The sequence below is a fragment of the Peromyscus californicus genome, unplaced genomic scaffold (assembly GCF_007827085.1).
Source record: "Peromyscus californicus insignis strain IS unplaced genomic scaffold, ASM782708v3 Scaffold_7__1_contigs__length_154581171, whole genome shotgun sequence".
NCBI lineage: Eukaryota > Metazoa > Chordata > Mammalia > Rodentia > Cricetidae > Peromyscus > Peromyscus californicus.
Genome location: NW_026294595.1, coordinates 124,911,273 through 124,924,173, shown reverse-complemented (window position 1 = coordinate 124,924,173; position 12,901 = coordinate 124,911,273).

Below are 12,901 nucleotides of genomic sequence, written 5' to 3'. Positions count from 1 at the left end.
GAGATCCATCTGCCTCTGCCTCCTGAGTGCTGGGATTAAAGGCATATGCCATCACACCTAGCCATAGGTTTTTTTTTTTTGTGGCTATTTCATCTAGTTACTGAAGATTACATTTAGCATACTCAAAGGATTTGTTTGTTTATTTTTGTGTGGGTATATTTTACCTGCGTATATGTAGATGTGTGCACTATATGCATGCCTGGTGCCCTTGGAGATCAGAAGAGGGTCGGGTCCCCCAGAACAAGATTTATGGATGGCTGCGAACCACTATGTGGGTGCTGGAAACTGACCTTGAGTCCTTTGCAAGAGCAACAAATGCTCTCAACTGCTAAGCCACCTCTCCCTCCCTCATACCCAAGTCTCAGCACTTCAATTTGAGTTTAGTCCGCCTCAATTTCAATATAAGAGAAGAGGAAGTTACTCAGAAAGGTGGGCAGAAGCAGCGGTACAAAGATGTTCCTTTAGCAAGTGTGTTCCCTATGCTTTCACTTGTGGACACCACAAAGAGACAGTTTTCATTATAGAGTGTGCCCTTTAAATGAACAATTCTTTAGATGGATTGTTCTCTTAAATTATGTAGAAAGAACAAGGTAGAGTTAGAACCCAAGTTATAATGATAGTATCTTTCTTTTCTTTTTCTTTTTTTTTTTTTTTTTTTTTTTGGTTTTTTTCGAGACAGGGTTTCTCTGTGTAGCTTTGCGCCTTTTCCTGGAACTCACTTGGTAGCCCAGGCTGGCCTCGAACTCACAGAGATCCACCTGGCTCTGCCTCCCGAGTGCTGGGATTAAAGGCGTGTGCCACCACCGCCTGGCGATAGTATCTTTCAGATCAATAATTTAAAAAGATATCTGTCTGTCTCAAGCTGGATGTGGTGGTTCATGCTTGCAATCCCAGGCCTGGGGAGGCTGAGACATGATGGTGAGTTTGGAGTCAATCTATCTAAAAACAAAATATATAATAGTTTCTTAAATCACAATGAAGAGAGCAGAGTTACAAACTGTTATTAGGGTAATAGTAACCTTTAAGATTGCAATGACCTTTATTGAAATCCTTGTTTCTTCATATGAGGCTGGGTTATTGACTTGAGTCTTTCCGCCTTGCCCTGAGGGACTCTGGGCATTTGTTGCAGACTAGGTCTAGTGTTAGTGAACTGCCTCAGCTTTGGTCTGTCTAGGGATGTTTTAATTTCTCCCGTGCTTTCAAAGGACAACAGTCTGTCAGCTGTAAGACTCTCAGTTGGCAGTATTTTTTTCATACTCTGAGTACCCCAACTCATCTTCTGTTGACTTTCAAAGTTTCTGATGGGAAACTTCATCTTATTGAAGACCCCTTGTTACAACTTACCTTTCACATGCTGATTTTATGGTTTTTCCTCTCTTCATCTTTCAAAAGTTCTGTTTAAGGGGCTGGAGAGATGGCTCAGTGGTTGAGAGCCCTGGTTCCCCTTGCAGAGCACCTGAGTTCAGTTCCCAGCATCCACATGCTGGCTTTCAACCATGCATAACTCCAGCTCCAAGGGATCTGATGTCCTCTTCGGTCCTCTCTGCATTTCTGTGGGCAACATTGTTTTGGTTGCTTTTTCTCCTCTCCCATTTTCTCTGCTTTTGAAATTTATTTTATTTTATATTCTATTTCTCTTTTTAATTTTAATGAGAATAATGAGAACAAAAACTGTAGGTCAGTGGCCATATTTAACTGAGTGCTCACCAAATGACATCTTATCCAGTCCAGTGAATAGATCAACATTTAAGGATTTCTGAGGTGTTTTCAGTATCTTTCTGTTATGGCAATGAACTGCCTCGAAGTATTAACTTTTGTTTAATTCTTCCCTTGGGCTAAATCCCAGAGGGGACCATGATGCCAACATCTCTAACATCTTCATGGCCATTTCTTCATTTGCATTTCTTGTTAGTGCAGACCTCTCCATAAGATGTGTTCATGAAGGTTGTAATTCCCAGTCATTGAAACAGGTCTCGTTGTCCTTAGGTGTCATCTAGGATGAGGATAGGACACAAAGCTCATGTCTGGAGAAGGCCCATGGTTTTCAGGAAATGGGAGGTTTGTGGGTAACAGTCCCACCATGGCTGCAGAAAGCAAGGGACAGGTTGTATAGACAGGGAGGGGCTCAGAGTGACATTTAATCACTGGACATTAACGGGGGACATCTGTCACTGCCTTTCAGTGAGGAAGCTAGGCCCACAGCCCTGGGATGACAATATGTTCCAGGTTTCATAATCGCTCAGAAAATACCACTTCTGCAGAGGGTTCTTTCAGCGTTTGTTGCAAATCCTTCTATTTTATTACAGAAATCCTGGGCAAATCCTTCAGTGAGTGGACTTTCTATTAACACAAAGCTGCTAAGTGAAAAACAAAATGAACAACAGAAAACTTAAGCCAGATCCCAAATAATCACACATCAGCCCCAGGACCACCAGCCAGGAGAGACTTGCTTCAGAGCTCTGAAAGGTGTTCTTGACGAGCGTGACATGGGAGGCTGTAGAGATGGCCCAGTAATTATGAGCATGTGCTGCTCTTGCAGAACACCTGGGTTCAGTTCCTAGCATTTCACAAGGCAGCTCACAACTGCCTGTGACTCCGCTGCAGCAAATATTCTCTTCGGCCCTCCATGGGCACCATCCACGCAGGAGGTGCACATACATACATGCAGACAAAGCATTCATACATAGATTAATAAAAGTAAATCATTTAAAAAGTGAATAAAGAAAGGCGTGGAAAAAGCTCCAGTCCTGGCCAAATGGCCCTGGGTGCCCTTGTCCTTCCTGCTCTTCTCTGTACCTAGCTCCTCTTTTTCTCTCGAAAAGGAGACTTTAATGGCATACCCATCCTTCAGCAGCAGCTGGAAGGCAATGGAAGTGAGGTGCTCCAGAGTTTGGTCGCCCCCATGAGCTGCTGCCACGAGGACCTACAGATACAGTCTTTATTTATGTAAGCATGTGTATGTCTCTCTGATATGTTGTATGTAGGCAAGTACCTATGGAGGAGGCCAGAGGAGGGTGTCAGATTTCCTGAAGTTGGAATTATAGGTTGTTGTGGACTGTCCAATTTGGGTGCTGGAAAATGAACTCGGGGTCCTTTGGAAGAACAGTAAATGCTCTTAACTACTGAGCCATCTCTCAGCCTGCCAGAAGGAAATTCTAAGTGTAATTCCGTTGTGTAGCTATGACTAAGATACTTGGGAGAACAACCAGCTGTACAACATGAGAAGAACATGTATATTAAGGGTAAGTTTCCAACTTATCTATATTTTTTCTTTTTTGGCATTAGAGACAGGACCTTGTGTGAGTTAAGCATACACATTCTATCACTTAGCTGAATCTGCCGCCCTCTAGCTCACATATTTATAAACATTTCTCCCATTTTTCCTGATGAGAGAAATGCTATCACTGACTTTTGTGGAAAGAATATTGGAAATCTATAAAACATATTTAAAATTAGGCTCTAGTATAGGGCAGTTTTGGAGCATTGCTTAGCATGTGTGAGGCTTTTGGTAGCACTAATTTTTTAGTACTGCTGCTGCTGCTACTACTACTACTAAGCTGGAGTGCTGCCCATTACAAGTGACCTTTTTTGGCTTTGTGACACCTGGCAGGAGTGGTGGGATGTTCCATAATTAATGCTCTTAGCAGCAGCCATTAACATCACAGCGTGAGCTAAGATCAACGTTTCACTCCCACCAGCAGAACACTCGTTGTATCCATGTTCAGGATAAGCATCTTCCTAAGGCATAATGTAGGGATCAATTCTCTGAGAAAAACGGCTTCATTTAGCAGGATTAGTTCCCTTGATTATCTGCGGAGAGACTGAGATAAATCCACCATACATCACTGGACAGTCAGTCCTTATATGTACACATGTATGGGTATCTGCCTCCCTGTTTATCCAGCATGATGCTATTCACCAGATATTGCAAGATGACACATAAAATTAGGAATAGATTGAATATATTAGATTTGGTTCAGAACTACCAGGAACATTTCTAAAATGCATATTTTAAATTTTACTTCATTTTTGGTTCTTTGGTTTCATTCCTTAAACAGCTCAGTATCTCTAACAGATCTCAAGATATGTCAATAGAGAAGATCTATCTAAGTCAAAGGGAAGTAGGTGCAGATGGGTCTGAGAAAAGTCTTTGGTGCTTTGCATTCTCAAAATGAACAACTATAAAACTGTTTAAGGCTCTAAAAGCTGATTAAAGCCTAGCAAGATGGCTCAATGGGTAGTGTTAGCAACCAGGTGACCTAAGATCAATCCCCAGGCCCCACGTGGTGGGAGAGAACCGACTCCTGCAAGTTCTCTTCAGACCTCCACATCCACACCGTGGCGGGAGTGCACACTCCCTCCCAGCACACAAGATAAATACATAAAATGGAATATTGATTTTTAGAAACTTATTAAGAACTTGCATTTCAAATTTTCTTTTAACTTTTTTTTATTAATGTGTGGAGAACTTAGCATTCGTCTGTGATCCCTAATCGTCAAGCCTTAGGCGAGTGAAGGACCAACCTATTTCAAGAAACAAGGTTGAGGAACAAGGCCTGAGGATGACCTCTGGTTTCCATGTGCAAATGCACATGTACACATGTGTTCACATGAACACACATGTACACAAAGACACAACCATGCAAGTGAAGCTGTCCAAAAGAAGCTACATCCAGATCCATTCACTTCATTAATACGAGATATTAATATCTCACACATGAAAAATGAAAAGAAAGATTAAAGGAGGTCAACAGCTGTCGTGCAAAGCATTTACCGGCACATGTGGACCTAACTCTAACGGTCTATTTCAAGGAGCTAGGTTCCCCTTAGCTCTTTCATTTCTGTCTCTCCAGACTTTCTCTTAGTCCTGCTGCAGCCTGCTTGCAGGAGCCCCTCTTCCCACCCCACCTCCATCCCCTGAGGACTCTGCCTCCTGGTGCAGACCCAGGGACCCCTTAGCCCCTTACAGACCCTTTCGGCTTTCCCTTCTAATCTAACTCCATTCCTTTGTGTCACTCACCATTGACCTGCCCAAGCACTCTCTACAGGGACCCCATAGCCACCACACATGCCTGGGACCCAGAGTGGGCAATAGTAACAAAGAACAGAACACCTACTGACAAAGACAAGACCAGGTATCTACACCAAGAAGCACTTCAATCATTCATCATAACTTCAGATGCCTAGATCCCAGCACAAAAACATAAACAGGCAAGACAATGATGCCTCTTCCAGAAGCCAACAGCCATATTGCAATAGGCCCTGAAAAAAGCAATTTAGCTGAATCACAAGACAAGGACCTCAAAGTAGCAATCATGAATATGTTCAAGGACCTTAAAAAGGATATGAACAAATGCCTTAATGAAGATGGTAGAAACACAAACAGTTGAATGAAATAATGAAAATATCTCAAGACATGAAAATACAACTTAACAAAGAAATAGGACATTTGTCCAATAAAATGGGAGCTCTTGAATCTAGTGATTTTTTAAATTTTAAACATACTTGTGACATATTGTTCAACTGAACACTAATAATTGTTGCTATAATTCAACCCAAATGATAATTTTTTGAGGCAGCATCTCACACTGTAGCCTTGGCTGTCCTTAAACTTGTCTCAATTCTCAGATTTCTAAGTGCTGGGACTACAGGTGTGTGCCACCACCCGTGGCTCCCCAATGATATTTTTAAATGTGTTGAATTTTTAAACATTAAAAAAGCATCATGGTTACACTCAGGAGGCAAAGACAGGCAAATCTCTGTGATTTCAAGGCCAGCCTGGTCTACAAAGCAAGGTCTAGAACTGCCAAGACTATGTAATAGAGAACAATCTTTCTGGCCCTAAAACTTAGAATTTAAAGTAATGTATTTGTGCTCCAGAAAAATAAAACCATGCTCCATGACAGGCTGTCAAACACAAAGTATATTTAATACCAGGGTTGAGATGGGGCTGAGTTGAAACTATGAATTCAAGGAGCAAAGGAAACTTTGATAAGTTTCTGATTGGTAAGAAATGTTTGCTGTGGCCTTTTTAAAATATTGATAACTGTGGGTGCCAAGTCACCCTTACAGGACACTGAAAGCAGTTAAGGAATGTCGCAATAATCTTATCTAGTGATACTCATGTACACAGTGTGCTGGAAGCATCCTTTGTGAACAATTCTGATGAAAAATTAAGCAACAATAGATCCAGTTACCTATGGCTGCATAAAAAAAGCATTCCTAACCAGCATTCCTTCACCAACAGCACATCCCCTTGAGATCCCTACTGCCAGCACTCAGGAGAAGTCAGATACAACCCTACTGGGATCCCATTCTCAGAAGGTGGGAGCAGCTAAGTGTTATGGAAAGAACACAGACTAATCCACCAAGCTACCTGGCCAGTCTCAGAGTCTCCTGAGTGAGACTGCCTATTACTGAGCTAATGCAGTAAGCAGGACCTGCGCCCGCCTCCAGCCACCAGTAGGGGGTGAGCAAGAATTTATAGGAAGCCGGGGATGGAGACTGTCAGCAGAGTGGACAGGACCCGAGAGCGAGCCAGGAAACCAAGAGATGTCCTTCTCTAGATCCTGTCTCTCCCCAATCCCCTGCCCTATCCCCTGCCCCATCCCCTGCCCCATCCCCTGCCCCATCCCCTCCCTCATCCCCTGTCCGAGAACCTTCTTGGGCACATGCTCAGGTGACAGAGGGAGCACCAGCAACTGCCAGCCCCCTCAGAGGAAATGTTTAATTTTGAGCCTGGTGTGACTCTTACACAGGAGCGTCTCTCACTGATCCTCAAGGTGCCAGATGGTTCGTAGGGCCAATGCTCTTCTAGCTCTGCTGAGTCTGAACCCCATCCACATAGATGTCTTCTGGGTGCTCTCTTAGCCTATGTCCCACAAGGAATGCAATGTCACTCACGTGTCAGAAGGCTCTCAGGCCAGCGGCACACGTGGGAAAGACAGAGACGTGGTCTCATTTGGCCCTTCATCTGTTCTTCAGTCTCTCAAGCCCCAGTCAGTATCTACCAGTCCCAATGCTCCTAGATTCTCTAGTCTCCCAACACATCCTGGAATCCCACCCTGTATCTCTGAGAGGAAAGCCAGGGCAGAGACGATCAGTACAGGACTGGCCCGGTCAGCCTGCTTTAGACACTCTTAGACTGGCCTCAGAGCCTCTACTTTTGCAGGCAGAGCATCCTTCCTTCCATTCCTCCCACATTTCTCCACGCATTTATTGTGCTCTGGTTGTAGTAGCTGAAGATGTGTCTGTCTGACAACGGCGCAGTTCTGAACCAATCCGCCTGCTTCCCTCGGGACAGTTTCATCACATCCTATAGCAAACAGGATCCGCCCCCCCCACCCCCAAAGAGATGAGTAGATACAATACACTCAGTGTTTGCAATACAGAGTATGACTTCAACCAAATGCTTCCTCACTCCAGAGGCAACCTGGTGTCTGGACATGGAGCATGCTCCATGGTGAAGAAGAATCAGAATACTCAGAGATAGAGCCAGAGGGGGGAGTATCTCAACACAGTTTCTGCAGACCCAGTTGTATCCCATTGTTCCATGCATCCCATTTACTGTTCCATCCTACAAGCTAGTTTCCTTCTGCTTAAATTAGTTCTGGTTGGTCCTGACACTTCCAAACAGAGACACCTTGGCACTTGTATGTGTTTGAAATTATTTGTTTTGCTCTTTTTTTGTTATTTTTGTTTTTTAGACAAGGTCTCATGTAACACAGGCTGGTTTCTAACTCTATAGTCAAGAATGATCGTGTGCTCCTGATCCTCTTGTCTGCATCCCCAGAGCATTGAGGTTATAGTGTGTGCTACTATGCCTGATTTACACGGTGCTGGACATGGAAACTGGGACCTCATGCATGTAAGACAAGTGCTATATAAACCATCTCCAGCCTCTTGATTTCCATTTTCAAAACAATTGTGAATGGACTAAACAGAATCACCCCTAGAAATGCTGGATAAACATGCTTTTTAAAGTCACCATTCATCTTTCGACATTTAAGGGGAATTTCCAGGGCCCAAAATGAAGGTGAAAACCAGGGTGGTGAGAGGAACTGAGAGCATGCTCTTCCTTGTGGTCCTTGACAGCTCTGGGAACTACACTTTGCTTTTTATTTTAAGAATGTGAACAGAAAGTACAGAGAGTTCCCACATACACACTCTAAGCCCTGCTCAGGCCTTCCATCATTAAAACCTTTCATAATTTTGTATTAATCAAGACCACAATTTGGGGAGGGGGTTCATTGAATTATGGAGTCTGAGACTGGGCAACTGCATTACATCATCACTACATCATCACACACAACAGTTTACACCAGAATAGTCTCCATATGCTGCCCATTCATCTCCTACTGATCCCCTGGCAACCTGTCTCCATAGCTCTGCCTTTTCTAGAATGTCATATGTGAAGTCACACAGTGTGTAGCTTTTTCAGATTGGGTTCCTTTATTGAGCAATAGGCATTTAAGATTTCTCCCTGTCTTTTCATTTTCATTTCCCTTTTTTTCAAGTCTCTCTATGTAGCTCTGGTTGTCCTGGGATTCTCTATGGAGATCAGATAGTCTTGATTTTTTGTTTGTTTTGTTTTCGAGACAGGGTTTCTCTGTGTAGCCTGTGGCATTCATTTTGTAAACCAGGTTGGTCTTGAAGTTCTAGAGATCTACCTGCCTCTGCCTCTCAAGTGTTGAATTGAAGGCATGGGCCACTATGCCTGACTCTTTTCATTGTTTTGATAATAGAACAATATTTCACTGCCTGCATGTAATATAGTTTATATATTTCTCAGAGGGACCAGGTTGATTGCTTCCAACACTAGAGTATTATTTTAAAAAGAACCTGCTGTGAATATTCATAATGTGAGAGCATGCTTACCAACAAGTGAGTAAATACCAAAAAAAGATTGCTACATCATATGATAAGATTATGTGTAGTTTTGGAATAAATGGACAAACTGCCTTTAAATACAAGTTTTTCAACAGATCTGGGTTTTGTAAATATTGTCTCCAAGTCTCTAGTTTGTCCTCTCATTATGTCATTCTGTGCCTTTCATAGAATAGATAATAGGTTTCCATACAGATTTTCCAAACACATTTAATGTTAGCTCCCCCACACCTCTGATTTTGCCCTACCCTCAGATTCCCAAATTATTCCCTTTCTCCATCTCCAATCTGCTTCTGCTATGCCCCTTCCCTTATCCACCCCCACCACGGACCCCTTTTGGTTTCTTGGCTATAGGTACTCCAACTTAAATATACAAATCTAAAAGGCTGAAAGCCCCAATCTATATATGAGAGAGAACACGTGACACTTGTCTTTCTGGGTCTGAACTGTCTCATTAAATATGTTTGTTTCTGTTTTGCAGTTCCATCCATTTACCTGCAAAGTTTACAATATCATTTTTCTTTGCAGCTAAATAACACTTTGGTATGTATATGCACCACATTTTCATTATCCTAGCTATTGTGAATAGAGCAGCAGTGAACACAGGCGAGCAAGAATCTCTGCAAATATAGAATCCTTTGGATGTATATACCCAGGAGTGGTATAGCTGGTGCTTTGTATAGTCTCTATTCTTTCAAATTTGTTGAAATGTGTTTCACAATCCAGAATATGGCCTATCTTGGAAATTTCCGATGTAATCTTTTTTTGTGTGTGTGTTTGTGTGTATGCATGCTTGCTGTTTCTCAGGCATTACCCACTTTAAATTTTTTTTTTTTTTTTTTTGAGATTAGACATTCCCTGCCTGGAGTTCACCAAGTAGGCTAGGCTGGCTAACCATTAGATCCCAGGGACCTGCTTGCTTCCGCCTCCCCAGTGCTGGAATTATAAACATGTTCCTCTGTTCCTGGCTTTTTACATGGGTACTGAGGATTTGAACTTAGGTCCTCACATTTGTGAGGTAGTCACTTTACCAACTGAGCCATTTCCCCAACACCTCAATCTCCAAATCTGTTACATTTTTTAAAAAGATTTATTTATTTTTTGAAATCCCTCCCTATGTGTAGGGGTGGATTTGGGTTTGTAAATGTAAATGCTGGGGCCTGAGGAGGCCAACAGCATTGGATACCCTGGTGCTGGAGTTATTGGAGGTTGTGATCCCCATGACATGGGTGTTGGGAACCAAATTCAGGTCCTCTGTAAGAGCAGTACACACTCTTAACTGATGAGCCATCCCTCTAGCCCCAAATCTAATTTTTTTTTTTTTGGTTTTTTGAGACATGGTTTCTCTGTATAGTTTTGGTGCCTGTCCTGGATCTTGCTCTGGGCTGGCTCGAACTCATAGAGATCCACCTGGCTCTGCCTCCCGCGTGCTGGGATTAAAGGTGTGCACCACTGCTGCTTGGCCTCTGATATTTAAAAAAAAAAAAAAACAACAAAAGATATGAAACATAAGAATGAGGAGCAACAAAGAAGTCCCAGAAGTGTGTGACAAAAGTTCTCCTAAGGGTTGTAGGACCAAGAACAGAGCAATTCAGACCACTTTCCTCTTGGGAAGATAGGAGGCTTGACTAAAACTGTAGCTGTGGGGATAAAATATGTCTGGGATACAAGCTCCTGTTTGGGTAGCTGTACTTCTAAGAACATAGCATTTTTGCTGTGTTCAGGAAGGTCTATGGTCTGCCTTGGTCACATCTCCTCTCTTCTCCTTCTGCTCTCCTCCTTAAGGAGGATTTCTCTAGTTGATTTGGGTCTGTCTGGCTCAATAAAGCACTGGGAAAGTGAGTTAGAACAAGTTAAACCAGCATGCTGCTGCCCTTTGCTTGGACTGATGAATGGATAGAGATCTACTGTGTGGTGAATCCTGCCAAGGTCTGACTAGTCTGGAACCCACTCAACCTTGGCTGCTGCTTTTATGACCTTCATAAACAAAACTTCAACCTGGGCAAAAGCAGAATTTCAGGATAGTCATTCATAGCCAAAATGGTGTTGCCAATGGGGCACCTGGTGACCTATCTCTGTAGTTGAGGAACCCATCCTAGAACTGTGAGAGTTCTATCGAACTGTACTTTGTAAGCAACCTCTCCATATTCTTACAAGCAACGACAACAAACTCTTTGGTTTACCAAGATAGACTCAGGTGGAATTCTTTTCTTCGGTCTGTAGTTATTGCTACTTATTCACATCTGTTGTGAAATATTTGTTTGCACTGTGAAGAAGTGTCTTTGCCAAGGTGCCTTCTGATTGGATTAGTAAAGAGCTAAATGGCCAATAGCTAGGCAGGAAGAGGTTAGGTGGGACTTCTGGGGACAGAGAGGACTCTGGGAAGGAGAAAGGCAGAGACGCCAGGAGACGCAGAGAGGAAACAGGAGGTGCAAGATGGAAGAGAGATAACACCACATGATAGACCTTAGATGGATATCATGGGTTAGTTTGTTATAAGAGCTAGTAGGATAGGCCTATAGCTAATGGTCAAGCTTTAATAACTAATAAGTCTTCATGTTGTTATTTGGGAGCTGGCTGGTGGTAAAAAGAGAGACTCACTACATCATCTTTCTTTTTTCTTCCCTCCTGGGATACCACAGATGGCAGGAAATAATGCTCTCAGATGTCTCAGGCCCTTGGAAGTGGGCTCAGGATTTAGTGTAAGCTTTCTTGGGGGACCAGAAGAATAAATGAAGATAAGCTGAAGTTCTCCAAGGAACCGGATCAGATAACAGCCCACAGTTCATAATCCCAATCCACCCAGGACTCCTTCACTCTGTGCTAGGTTGTTTCATGACTTTTCTTGGGAAGATGTGAATAAATGGCAATGACTACAGACCAAAGAAAAGAATTCCACCCGAGTCTAGCTTGGTAAACCAATGAGTTTGGTGTGGTTGCTTATAAGAATATGGTGAGAGGTTGATTACAAAGCACAGATAACTCTAAAGCAGCTGTATCCCTGGAAAGCCCACCCAGAGTGGGTGATGACTCCTGAAGATGCATCCAACTTAGAAACCTTGTATCTTTCTGAGCTTCCTGCTCCCTGAAAGTTTTATGAGCTTCCTGAACCTTGTAAGCTTTTCACAGTTTCAATTCAGAGGAAAAAGCTGAAGAATACAGGTACCCCGCCTTGCTCAGCTTTGATGCAGGGGAAAGGGGCTTGGTCCTGCCTCAACTGAATGTACCAGGCTTTGCTGACTCTCCCATAGGAGGCCTTACCCTTTTGGAGGAGGGGATGGGGGTTGGGGGAAGGAGGCTAGGAGGGAGTGGGATGAAGGATGAGGGATGAGAGGGGTATCTGTGGTTGATATGTAAATGAATAAAAAAAATTCTTAAAAAAAAGAATACAGACACCCATAGCACTATCAAATCAGTACTAGACCTGTTCCAGAGTTTGCTGTGAACTGTCTGGATCTGGGTTCCCTCAAAGAAGAGCCTGAGACAGGGATTTGTGTGAAATAGTTCATTGGAAAATGACCCCAGAGGTTCCTAGGTAGAAGGCTAAGGAGTGGTGTGGGATGAAGAAGCATCTGTTCCTGCATTTTGCAATGGCCCAAACCTTTTGCATATTTAGTAGCTATCCACTAAAAAATTATCCCACACTACAAGGAGAGATTGGTTTTGATCCAAAGTGTGGTGATGGGCCGGGAGGGAAGCCTCCTGCTTTTAGAGGATTTGAAGAGGGAGGCAGGGTTGCTAGTGGTCAGGCTTTAAGTTCTTATTATTTGGGTTCAAACCCTGGCTCTGAGCAATTCAGATAGTTACACCACTACTCTAAATCTTTGTTGCCTCACCTGGAAAATGTGCTCAATCATTTTATCTACCTATAGAGCTGAGGTCATGAGCTGTGATTTATCTGATAAGGTGCCAGTTACTGTTAGGAATTGGAGGCCAGGCTGAAGGGATGGTACAGAGCTGGCTCAGGATGCTGTAGGCTCCTGAGCAGGAGAAAATGAGGAGAGAGGTGGGGTGG